This window comes from Diplotaxodon limnothrissa, linkage group LG17 (assembly GCF_057381915.1).
Source record: "Diplotaxodon limnothrissa isolate DT_005_m linkage group LG17, D_limnothrissa_male_GT1.1, whole genome shotgun sequence".
NCBI lineage: Eukaryota > Metazoa > Chordata > Actinopteri > Cichliformes > Cichlidae > Diplotaxodon > Diplotaxodon limnothrissa.
In genome coordinates this window covers 37595347-37608413 of record NC_140612.1, presented here as the reverse complement: position 1 = coordinate 37608413, position 13067 = coordinate 37595347, and positions in this window count along the sequence as shown.

The following is a 13067-nucleotide window of genomic DNA, read 5'->3' as shown; positions in this document are numbered from 1 at the left end:
CTTTAGTGGTCTGTATCACACATCAAGCCATATCATTGTCAGATATTTACACTAAAGGCTCCACAAGGCACCAACGACACAAGGTAGTGGGCGTGTATGAGGCCTCCGTTCCCACTTTGGTGTCCAGTGAAAGTAAGGGACCAGTAAACATATTTCCACCCTGCATAAGCCAAAAAAAAGTGTTTCCAGACATCTATCAAATTTCCTGCTTTTGTTTGACCTGCATGTGGCTACGCTTGTTATATATATGAGGCTTAAATGGAATTTCACTCACTGATGTTTTGAGGTATAAACCAATATAAGCAAGATACTGTTTTAGGACCCAGGTTTGGGACTGACTATAGCTCAGGAGGTAAAGCGGGTCGCCTACCAGTCAGACGGGTTGGTGGTTCGCTCTCTGGATTCTCCTGTATAGTTGAGTAACCTCAGGTAAGATACTAAACCCCAAGTTGCCTGTGTCACATCCATCACTGAGTCTGTGTGTGAATGTTAGACAGGGCATAAACACTTGCTATTTTTTGGTACCACATAAAAGGTTGTGGCATTATCATTATCCTGTGTGAAATTGTGGTAGGAAGCAAATTACTTACTATATTTTTAGGAAACCAGAAAAAGCAACTTCCAAATACAGATTTAAGAGAATCTCCTCTTTTATAATCAGCCTGTATAGTAAACCCACACTGGTGTTTTTGGTCACGTCCAGACCTCCTCTCTGGGACTGTGGTGCTGTTAGAGTTGTAGTTCTGCTTTTTAGGGCAGGATAAACTTAAACTTTTGTATTTTCTCTAAAAAAAAAAAAGTTAACAATGTGGAGTTTGGTGACTTCACTTAATTCCCAGCTTAGCTGCACTGAACCTGAACAGAGCTCTAATCAGCCATAAGACTGAAAACATCTGTGTGCTGTAGCTGTGCTTCTGAGTGTGAAACATGGTGAGGTTAGGGAGATACAGGCGTTTCTTTAGCTCAAAAGAAGAAGACAAAAAGAGTGTTAATTATGAGCAATTTCCACTTGAGAAACTGCAGGAATTAAAGCATCAGTTTAAAGTGAGAAAAACACTGGGTTTGTGACATTCTGACGGCACATATATACATTTAGGTTTTTGCAGTGTTCCTGCGTGCATTTAGTGGACAGTCACCAGCAGGGGTAGGTTGAGGTGACCTCTCTGTCGCTGTGTGTGGTAACTTGTGTGTGCTGGAGTGGAGAGGACAGGCATTTGGCCGCCTGGCCATCAGTCATTAGTTAAATGTTGAAATGATACTTCCCCTAAAGGATAGCAGCCCATTCTGGCTATAACTCTCCCCTCTAGCAGCTGTCAGCACCCGGCATAATGACTCCCACACACACACTTACCATGATGCATCTGGTTGCCTTACCAAAGGACTCATCATGGATGTTAGTGGAAATTATTGGAAAACACACAACTGAGAATCTCATCTACTACAACTAAATGATTTCCATGGAAGGAGAAACAAAACAAAACAAAAATATACTTTGCTTTGGTCTGTTGAATGCACCGCACAAATATAAGATAAGATAAGATAAGATAAGATAAGATAACCTTTATTAGTCCCACACGTGGGAAATTTGTTTTGTCACAGCAGGAAGTGGACAGTGCAAAAGTTATGAGGCAAAAATTAGAATACAATAAGAATAAATACAGTACACAACTGTACAGAATAGAATAAAATAAAATACTATATACAGTAGAATAAAATAAAATAAATATACAATAAGATAAAAATAGAATACAAATACAAATACTATATACAACTGAGTAAAAATACAACGATGACAGAAAGGATTATTGCACTTAGTATTATTGCATATGTATGGATGTGTGTGCTTGATCAGTTAAAGTCTTTATTATGGAGTCTGACAGCAGTGGGGAGGAAAGACCTGCGAAATCTCTCCGTCCCACACCGTGGGTGCCGCAGTCTCCCACTGAAGGAGCTGCTCAGTGCTGTCACAGTCTGCTGCATGGGGTGGGAGATGTTGTCCATCAGGGATGACAGCTTAGCCGCCGTTCTCCTGTCACTCACCACCTCCACTGGGTCCAGAGGGCATCCTAGAACAGAGCTGGCCCTTCGGATTACCCTGTTCAGTCTCTTCCTGTCCCCAGCAGAGATGCTGCCGCCCCAGCAGACCACGCCATAAAAGATAGCAGAAGCCACAACAGAGTCATAGAAGGTCTTCAGGAGTGGGCCCTCCACTCCAAACGACCTGAGTCTCCGCAGCAGGTACAGCCTGCTCTGCCCTTTCCTGTAGAGGGCGTCTGAGTTATGAGTCCAGTCCAGTCTATTGTTCAGATAAAAAAAAAAAAAAAAAAAAAAAAAAAATGCAGCAATCCAAGTTGCCCACTTCCTCCTCTTAGCGTACTGTTCAGGCTCGGAACAGCAACACGTGCTCGCTCCTTTGTCTTTATGGATGATAGGTCTATTTATGCAGATCCGGTGTCAGCTTTACCCTCCCAGTGAACCTTTTGCTTATTACATGATGAAGACTACAAAGCCGCGTCAAGAGGCGCACCCATGCTGAGAGGAAGCAGCTATTTCTGTCTGCAGGGCCGCATTGTCTGCTAATTCCCAAAGCATGTCACACACTGTTTTACAGCACCCAGATGAGCTTTTTCAAAACTGGAGGGGGCCTTTCACAGATTGCGAGAGACAGATCCTTTGAAACCATTGGACTAGCTTTAGCGTAAGGGTTTCAACTTTCATTTTAAAAATATTGAGGTCTAGGGGTGAGTAAATGAGAAATGATTTGGCATTAAAACTTAAAACGCCAAAAAATATAATTGTATATATTTTGGGAGAATATTAAAGTTACAGAGTGTAACACTCTCACCATTAGATATCAGTAGACTTCTTACCCCTCACAATTCAAGTGTATCATCCTAGATTTGGTGGCTACTGTAGAACAAACAACTGTTCATCTGTAGTCTGGTCACTGTTTACCTCAGCTGCCAATCGTTCCCTCGAAGCTGGACAGGAAACTGAAGGATCTAGGACTGAGCAGCTCCCTCTGCAGCTGGATCCTTAGCTTCCTGTCTGACAGACGCCAGGTGGTCAGACTGGGCAGCATCACCTCATCCCCCATCACACTGAACACTGGTGCTCCACAGGGGTGTGTACTGAGCCCTCTCCTGTACTCACTCTACACCTACGACTGCACAGCCACTAACAGCTCCAACATCATTGTGAAGTTTGCGGACGACACTACAGTGGTGGGTCTTATCACCAACGGTGATGAGACGGCTTACAGGGAGGAGGTCAGCGCCCTGACCCACTGGTGTCAAGACAACCATCTCACCCTCAACGTCGCAAAGACAAAGGAGTTGATAGTGGACTTCCGGAGGTGCAGAGAAGTACACACCCCCATCACCATCAACGGCGCTGCTGTGGAGAGAGTGAGCAGCTTCCGGTTCCTTGGCGTACACCTGGCTGAGGATCTTACGTGGTCAGTACACACAAACAAAACAGTGAAGAAGGCGCAGCAGCGCCTCTTCTTTCTCAGGAGACTGAAAAGATTCGGCATGAGCCCCCGCATCCTCAGGACCTTCTATCGCTGTGCCATTGAGAGCATCCTCACTGGATGCATCACCACCTGGTATGGCAACAGCACCGCCTACAACTGCAAAGCTCTCCAGCGAGTAGTGCGGTGCTCTGAACGGATAATTGGAGGTGAGCTTCCCTCCCTCCAAGACATCTACAGGAAGCGGTGCCTGAGGAAAGCGGGGAGGATCATCAAGGACTCCAGTCACCCCAGCCATAAACTGTTCAGACTACTTCCATCAGGAAGGAGGTTCTGCAGCATCCGGTCCCGTACCAGCAGACTGAGAGACAGCTTCTTCCATCAGGCCATCAGACTGATGAACACGTCATAGACACCTCAGCTTCACTACTGGAACTTCAACATTATGCACTCCACACTGTATATAAATGCCACTTGTTTTGCACATATTCAACTCTGTATATTTTATATATTTTATTATTATTATTATTATTATTTTATTTTATTTTTTTACTATTTAATTTGTAAAAATGTGTATACACACACACACACACACACACACACACACACACACACACACGTAGGAAAATATTTAGTATACACATCCAGAAATGCATACACTATTATATATTGTACATATATTTATTAGTTTCAGGTTGGCCATTCTTGTATTTTGCTCGTTTGTGTTGTTGTGTTTGCACATCTCTGTTGCTTGTGGGGCTCGCACACAAGAATTTCACTCGCATGTGCTGTGCCAGTGTGCCTGCACATGTGATGTGACAATAAAAAGTGATTTGATTTGATATGTGTCCAATTCTGTTTATGCTGGAGGAGGCTGTAAAACTTTGTGAAAGGATTGTGACGAGTTGATGAGTCACTAAAGCTCACTTCTGAGCAATACTGAGTTGGGCTTTTGAGTATATCCTGATGTTTTCTGTCAGTAGGTGGGGCTGTTAGCCTCTGTTAGCTGCTTTTAGTTGCTGTTAGCTAGCAGAGGGACCCTTACTGGATACAAATGCCCTGATCGGGAGTCAAACCCCGACCTGAAGTTTAGCAGTAGAAACCTGAGAAAGAAGAGGAGGAAGAAGAACCATCATGAAAGGACAGGCCCCTGGACAGTATAGAGGAAGTGGCTGGTCCTATCAGTGGCTGGACAAAGCTAGACTGAAAAACAGCACAGAGGCACTAATCATGGCAGCACAGGAACAAGCTCTGAGCACAAGATCCATAGAGGCTGGGGTCTATCACACCAGGCAAGACCCCAGGTGCAGGCTGTGAAAAGAAGCCCCTGAGACAATCCAGCTCATGACAGCAGGGTGGAAGATGCTAGCAGGTAGGGCATACATAGAATGCCATAACCAAGTAGCCAGCATAGTATACAGAAACATCTCTGCTGAGTATGGCCTGGAAGTCCCGAGGTCAAAATGGAGACGCCCCCTAGGGTGGTGGAGAATGACCAAGCTAAGATCCTGTCAGACTTCCTGATACTGACGGACAAAATAGTGTCTAACCAACCGGACATGGCAATGGTGAACAAGCGTGATGAGCGCAAAATTGATAACATTAATTGAGAACAATTGATAACTCACGGCTCTCCAACGGGAGATTGAGAGACCAGTGACGGACATTTAGATCGACTGTAAAATTGACATGCAGTTGTTCGCACTAAAGGAAAACCACATCCTTTCATGCGGCTACCATATCGGCGCCAGCTGTGGTCTCAAGGCTGGAGCTGGACAACAAAACTTTCTCCCTGATAACAGACTATGTTTAGACTCTTCGTTCCCATCCAACGCACCCCCATCCTGGATTCCAAACGCCTTTGAATGCTTATCTCCAAGGCCGAGGACAGACGACGGGTCTGGGCCCAGCACTGGATTAACAGCTGCAGTGCAGGATGGCGTTGTCTACATCGGCTCACCTCTCACCCCCTTACCCTTACCCTACCCCGTTGCTTGTCATACGTTTCATGATATTGTGATGTGGAGATGTATGTGCTCTCTGTGCAGAGGAGTTTTTTTTGTTCTCATGCTGACCTCCCACAAGGAACCCAGTATGAGTAGAGGTTCCAAATTACTACCTGTCTCCGACCTGTCTTCCCATGTGATGTCTGTGCTATGTATGTATGGTCAGGGGGTCCAATTTCACTGCAGGTGTAAACTTTACATGTGACAAATAAAAGGCTTGATTGATTGATTGACGCCCAAGCTAGGTGAGCGGCTCCAGCAAATTCCAGGATCAACATCTGAGATCTCTGTCCAGAAGAGCGCAGTCCTAGGAACAGCAAAGGTACTGCGCCGGACCCTCAAGTTCCCAGGTCTCTGGTAGAGGACCCGAGCTTGAAGGATAAATATATATAATGGAGTAGGAGTAATCTTGAAGGAAGAATAGGTGATTAGTGTTTTGGAGATGAAGAGCATGTCTTACAATATCATGAGTTTAAAGCTGGATATTGAAGGGGTGATGTTGAATGTTGTCAGTGTGTATGCCCCGTGGGTTGGATGTCATTATATGAGAAAGAAGAGTTCTGGAGTAAGTTGGATGAAGTGGTAGGGAGTGCTCACTTGTCATTTTGGTCAAGGGAACAGAGGTGATGAGGAGATGTTGGGTATGTATGGTGTTAAACAGACAAATGAATAAGAACAGATGGTCGTGGATTTTGGTGAAAGGGTGAAAATGGCTGTGGTGAACACATATTTCAGGATGGAGGAAGATGGAGTGATGTTTAAGAGTGGAGATATGCAGAAAGTGCATATGAAAGAAATAAGAAACTGCAGGGAATGTAGTTGGGCAGAATCGAATGGTAGTATGTAGGATGACTGTGAAAGTCATGTAAACAGGCAATGTTATGTCTCCCAGTGATTTGTGGACTACTGTTCTAACTTTTGGCATTTTTTTCATGGGCGCTCTTGGTCATTTTTGGAACCAGATGTGACTACATCGATAAAAGGAGGAGTTATCACCTAATCAGTGTTGGGAAGGTTACTTTTAACATGCATTCCACTACAGATTACAGGATACATGCCCCAAAATGTATTTTGTAATGTACTCCATTACGTTACTCAATGAGAGTAACGTATTCTGAATACTTTGGATTACTTAATATATATTATCGTGCTTTTTACAACTACATGAATGATTTATTACTATTACTGAAGGCAACTCGCCATACTAATAGCAACTGGGATATAAAATGAATAACAGTAGGGTGGACATTAGGTAAGGCTGCACTTTTTGCAGCGATCTCGTATAGAAAACGTATATAAAACAGGTCTGCAGCTCCGAACTGTAGTAATGGGGCCTCTGGCTAATACGTCGGGTTTGTAACGTCGGGTTGCGTTTAGTGGTTGAGAGGAGGCGGCAAAACACTTAGCAGGGTAGCCAAAAGAATACACACTCGCACTGGCATTGGGAATTCCACAGCATGTTCTTTAATATACCTTCTCTTCATCAACCATATAAGCCCGGTTGAACGGCTGCAGCTTAACAAACATAGCGCGCAGTGTTTGTACAACCCATAACATTGCAAACAAAGGTGTCTGGAGAGGTAAAACATAAAATCCGTCCCTCCTCATGCACTAGCGTGCAAGCACATGTCCACACAATCGCAGAGAGAGTCAGTGGCGCATACGGATGACAACATTAACCCTCGACTTGGGTTGTCTTAAAGAGACACCACACCATTGTGACTGTTACAGGTTCCGTGTCGGGCTCGTAGCCGAAAACTAGCTTTACTTTGTTGTCTGTGTCAACGTTGCTAGCGAGAGACAGAGAGGCGTTGAAAGGCTGCTCCAACGGAACACAAACACAGTGTACAGTCGAGTCTTAATAGCTTACTTACACTGCCCATAAGGCTACATTCTTTAGGGCTATGCCTGTAACACTGTGCCTGTTGCGTTCATATTAAATATTTTTTTTAATAAAAATCTTTTTAAAATATTTCGTCACGTCATTATGCGGGCTGCAAGTAGACATGAGATTGATACACAGGCATTAGAGCCTCTTAATGCGTGTTTTGTTTGGGTTTCCACCGGCGCAGAATTACCAAAAATAGAGAGCAAAGCCGAACTTATGAAACAGGAAAATACCGCTGTGTAATCCATTTAATTCAACAAAGTAACTGTATTCTGAATACCACCTTTTTAAACAGTAACTGTATATGTATTCCCTTACTCCCCAACACTGCACCTAATACAGATGCTGGCTATCAGTAATAGGTGAAAGGATTAAATCAGGAACATTTTACAGTCAATTAGAATTTGTATCTTAGTTTTAAACAGAAACAAGGGGTATAGAGCAACGCAACGTCAATAGCAGCTAACTTTTAAATCTGCAAAAATGCAGAAACTGACTTCATGTAGAAAGACCATTGTGGATTCTGGGGCACCAACAATGGAGAGAGTCCAATTTTCAACATTTTGTAAGAGAATGTGACGACTTATAGTCAGCAACAAGGGGAAAATTCAGGGGAAGAAAACAGAGGACAAAAGAGAAACCAGTGTAAATGTTTACTTTCAGATAAGCACCGCTGACACAGAAAAAAGTAAAACTATTGATTTAAAATAATAAAAAATAGTGTCAACACAACAGTACAAACTGCATCCACAAGGCAACTATATCAAACCATAATATTGGGTAATTCAATAGCTTTTACTTTTTATTTAACATTCATAATGCACGAGACTCTCATATGAATTAAAGATACTAAACTATATTCTGCCTACATGATGGTAAATTCCCATTATTTTACAAATTGTTCTGGTATCCCAGCTTCTAAAAACATTTTTGTTTGGTTGTTTTTTTAATTTTACTGTTTCTGTCAGACAAGTTGAATTTTAATTTCTAAATTTCTCCAGAAATTGCATAAATATGCATTAGTAGTTTGTTGTTTTTTGACCTCCCTCTCTCTTAAACAGTCCCTAATATTAGAAACACTAACATTAGCCTGCGAAGATTAACCACGAGCGTAGAATACATATGACGAAACATTCCCAAAATGTGTAAAAATATCTTATATTCGACAGCAGAACATGCAATTAAATATTAAAAAATGCGCTATAAATTAGGTGGAACCATAATAAACGAGAGGCACTTGAGCTGCTTCATGCCCCACCATATCGCTGTGATATATTGAACATAAGTAGTTATGTTAATGAGGTCATTATTTAAGCTAATTCACATTCATTAGCAAATAATTCTATGTCAGCACAGTTGTCGTCCCATAATGGCCGTAATTAATGGGGGCTCTGCATCTTAACTTATTAAGGAGTTTTCAAAAAATAAATTTGTCCTCATTAATATCTAAATTTATCCAGCGAGGTGTCTCAAAGTCGAATCAGATAATTGACTCTGCTGAACACACAGAGCACGGATTAGGTTTTATCATGTAGGTTTGTTTCTGCAGTATTTGCATGTACACAGAGAAAAACGTGCATATACTACATGAAGGAATGTGGAGCCACCTTCACCAGAAAATCATCACTTTATTGGGATTTAGATGTCTGCGATCTCGCTGCAGTCATTTTAGATTATGTATTAGTCTGATTTTTTTTTTCTTTTTTTGCTGTACCCATTTTGAATAAGCTGATTTCATATCCCTCCAGCCTCCCTGTCTCCGCGCTCATTGCCTGCAGCGCTGGGATGCTTAAAGTCACTCAGGGGTCGGCAGACTTATTCGCATTCATGCGCTGCTCCGTTTGTTGGGAACGGGTGAGTTTTGACGTACAGGGGTGCCAGCTTGGTTCACGGAAACATTTGACATGCCGGTGCCAATTAGGTCCAAAACCTTCCCTCAGGACACACACACACACACACACACACACACACACACACACACACACACACACACACAGAATCCCACATAAACACTCATGACCTTCCCCGAGGCCTCCAGCTGCTTGCTGTATAATGAAGACTGTGAAAGTAGAGGAGGGAAAGTCGGTGCTATGCTGCTACCGTTGCTGCTGTTACCTGAAGCCCTGCAGTGGTGCGCAGCATTTGATCTAACAGTAATGTAACTGTAGGCTGTAAAATGCATTTTTTACATATCTTGGATCAAACGAGCGTAGCCTGTGCTGATGTCTCAAATAATATGCTGCTAATATTTGAAAAAATAAAAAAGTTATGCTCTGGTTTGTTTGCACTTTTGGATTCTTGCAGTGACCTGTCTCTGAATTTGCTTTTATTTACTCTGCTTGACTGTTCTGTTAAACTGCATTTGGCTTGGATAAATCCGGTTCTGCTGACGGATAATATTCATCTTTTTTCCTCCGTAGAAACATCACGATTGCACACACAAATTGTTTTCTTACTTGGCTTGGTAAAGTTTTTCATTCATCTAGGCAAACTTTTTCCTTCTGTTATAGGTTAAAGCGTTTATTCAAAAGACATGAAACACAAGCTCAGCAGCTTCAATACATTCTGAAGTTTTGCAGCTTCAAATTGATTCTGAATTGACCAGTGGCTCCAGGAAACTAATGTGATTCTCACAATAGTAAAGCACCAAGTACAGGTAAACACATAAACACACTCATGAATGCCTCAGAGAAGATGTTCCAAATGCTTTAAGGTTTTGTGTTTTTTGTCCATAAAGGCTACGTCTACACTAATCCAGATAAACTGGAAAACGGCCTTTTCGTCTAAAAACGCTCCGCGTACACAATATCGTTTCCAGTCGTTTTCATCCACACTGAAAACGCTACGTTCCTGTACTGTGCATGCGTAAAACGTAAGAAAATTGACCTGCGTCATTTCCGTCTGCCGTTTATTTACTTTTCCGGCTCTTTGAAAACAAAATGTTGAGGAAAAGTGCCGAATTTTATCTGGAGCATGTACAAACTGATATTAATCTTTAATAGGGCTGTCAAAATTGAGAGCAAACAAAAGAACTGCCATACAACATCATCTGCCATCTTAGTTGAATTGGTCATATGACTAAAATGCGCCATCGTTTTCGAATGCCTCCGTTTTCGCAGTCTACACTGCAACGCAAGAACAGCGTTTTCAAATGTATCCACTTTGGAGAGCGTTTTCAAAAAGCTCAGTATTCCTTGACCAAAAACACCGTCTCAGTGTGGACGGAAGGCCAAAACACAGAGACAAAGATGTGTTTTCAAACTAAAACATAATAGCGTGGACATGGCCAAAGTCAGGTCCTCTGGTGGCATCTAGTTGTGTGCTGCTGTTTGTTTTTACTTTTATAGAAAACTAAAAATTAGGAAACTAGAATTACTAGAATCTTACTTGTAAACCTTCACTTGAATGTCTGCCCAGACTTTAACATTCAGTTTAGATTTTTTATACTGTAAATAGCACATCAGGACTTGAGCTTTTTTTGGTAACATTAGTTTTTACCATCAAAAACAAAACAAAGGTGTTGTCTTTTATAGTTATTGCCAACATAAGTGATGATGCTGAAGAGGCTCTAGAAAAGTGGAGGGAAATTTCTTAACTATTAGCTTCCTTCTACTTATTCAATCATGTGCTTTCTTACACAAACCTTTGCTGACCTTATTGTCACTGGTAGAAAGTATAAAAGATAGACGTAGCTACTGTGACTTCGCCTTTTGGTTTCTGAAGTTCCATTTAGAAGCCTTGAGATGAGCATTTCCATTGTTTCCATCATAGTTGCTAAAAATGGATGTGACAAGAAAGGATGTGTCCTGTGAAATGGAGCTGATGTTTTCTTAAGTTACAGTACATCAGACTTCTCAAGGCCGCCGTAAATATCAGGGCTAGCTTGATAGCGTTAGCTGATAACTAAGAACTGCACTATATGCACACTTTTAGCTTAAACTACACAAGCTAAAATCAAGGCTTTAAAATAGGAGGTGGATGACCTCACAGTCCCCTACATCCATTGTTTATATACAGTCTATGCTGCTGTAGTCTTAGCAGGGTTAAAACGTGTGTAAAGCATTTTATGAAATCACAAATTATGGTTAAGTTTATGGACTTAACATTCACAGCTAGGTTCATTAGCATTAACAGTATATTCATTGAATCGTATTGATTAAAATGGACTGGATGTATTGAGCACTTTGGTGTTTCACTGTAAATTCACAAAATTCTAGAATGAGCCTCAGCATTTAATGTTTATACTAGTAAACAGAATAAGCGTTGCCACATATATTAAAGGTTTTCAAGGCTTCGTGTAACCCTTTCAAATCATCAACTGTTATTTCAACTTTTGCATCACTACCGTGAAGGTTTTAAACCGCTGACCTCGACTAACCAGCGCTCTCCCGAGCTTTCTGGTCCCATTTTAACTGACTGCGCTGTTCAAATGAGCTCGACCTGGCTCAACCTGCTGCACCCCACTGAGGAGGCCGCTCATGAATATTTTAACAGAAGTTTGCTTATTGCACAATGAACTGTTTTCCCCACTGCTTGGAGCCACATACACGCAGGCGCTCATGCATGAAGCCAAGCGAGCATACGCACACTTGCACACGCACGAACATGCAAAACTACATTTCCTCTCACTGCGGTAGTTCTCCTGCACTGTAAGTACAGGTACACATGCCTACACACAGATATCACACGCACACACACACACACACTGTAATTTGATGACTTTAGATGCTAATGAGCTGTTGTGGTGTTTACCCGACACGCATGGTGGGTGTCGCATGGGGGCATCACTGCCTGTTTTTAATGATGTTTATTTGGCACACGTTTGAGGAGTGAATGAAGGGGATGAGGGGCGTGTGTGTGTGTGTGTGTGTGTGTGTAACTGACTGGCAGATGTTTAAGATGAAGGGGGGAACTCATCCAGCAGATATCTCCGGCAGATAACTGAACATGTCACGACCCGGCGTTCGAATGAGGAAACACGAGTGGCACTTTGTGTCTGTGCTGTTTGGGTTTTTCACTGGCATGCTCTAATTGTTATTCTCTTGTCTTGCTGATTGCTGAAGCGTGTTTGACTCTTTTGAACAGAAACAGATTTGTTAGGTTATCAAAAGGGCAGGCTTCAACTTGCATTAATGTTTCTGTGAAGTGGACCAAAATCCCTGAGCAATGTTTCCAGCACCTCGGAAAATCTCTGCCATGAAGAATTAAAGCAGCGAAAGGGTCTCCAACAACATACCAACAAGGTGTTTCTCACAGTGCGGGAGCCAGTGAGAGTATAAAAGATGATCAGAAACATATTTTTGCCACTAAATGATTTGTAGACAACAAAACTTCTAGTATGACATATTGGCTCTCACTATCTTGATTTTTTCAGAGCCAGAAAAGATCATATTTTGAGGAAAAAGCAGAGTCATAAGTTATTAGCAAAAACTAGGTAGCGTGGTTAATATGGTGCATCACACAGATACAGTTACCTGATAAAACAGTCCGAGTCATGTGGAAGCTAGAGCTTATCCCAGTTGCTACCAGCCAAGAGGCGGGGTACACCCTAGACCAGCGGTCCCCAACCCCCGGGGCCACGGACCGGTACCAGTCCGTGAGTCATTTAGCACCAGGCCGCGAGAGTTGAGGCTCAGGTGTGAAATGTGTGGTTTGCAGGGTTTTTATCGGTTTTCAGCGTTATTTTGTTATCGTTTTTATC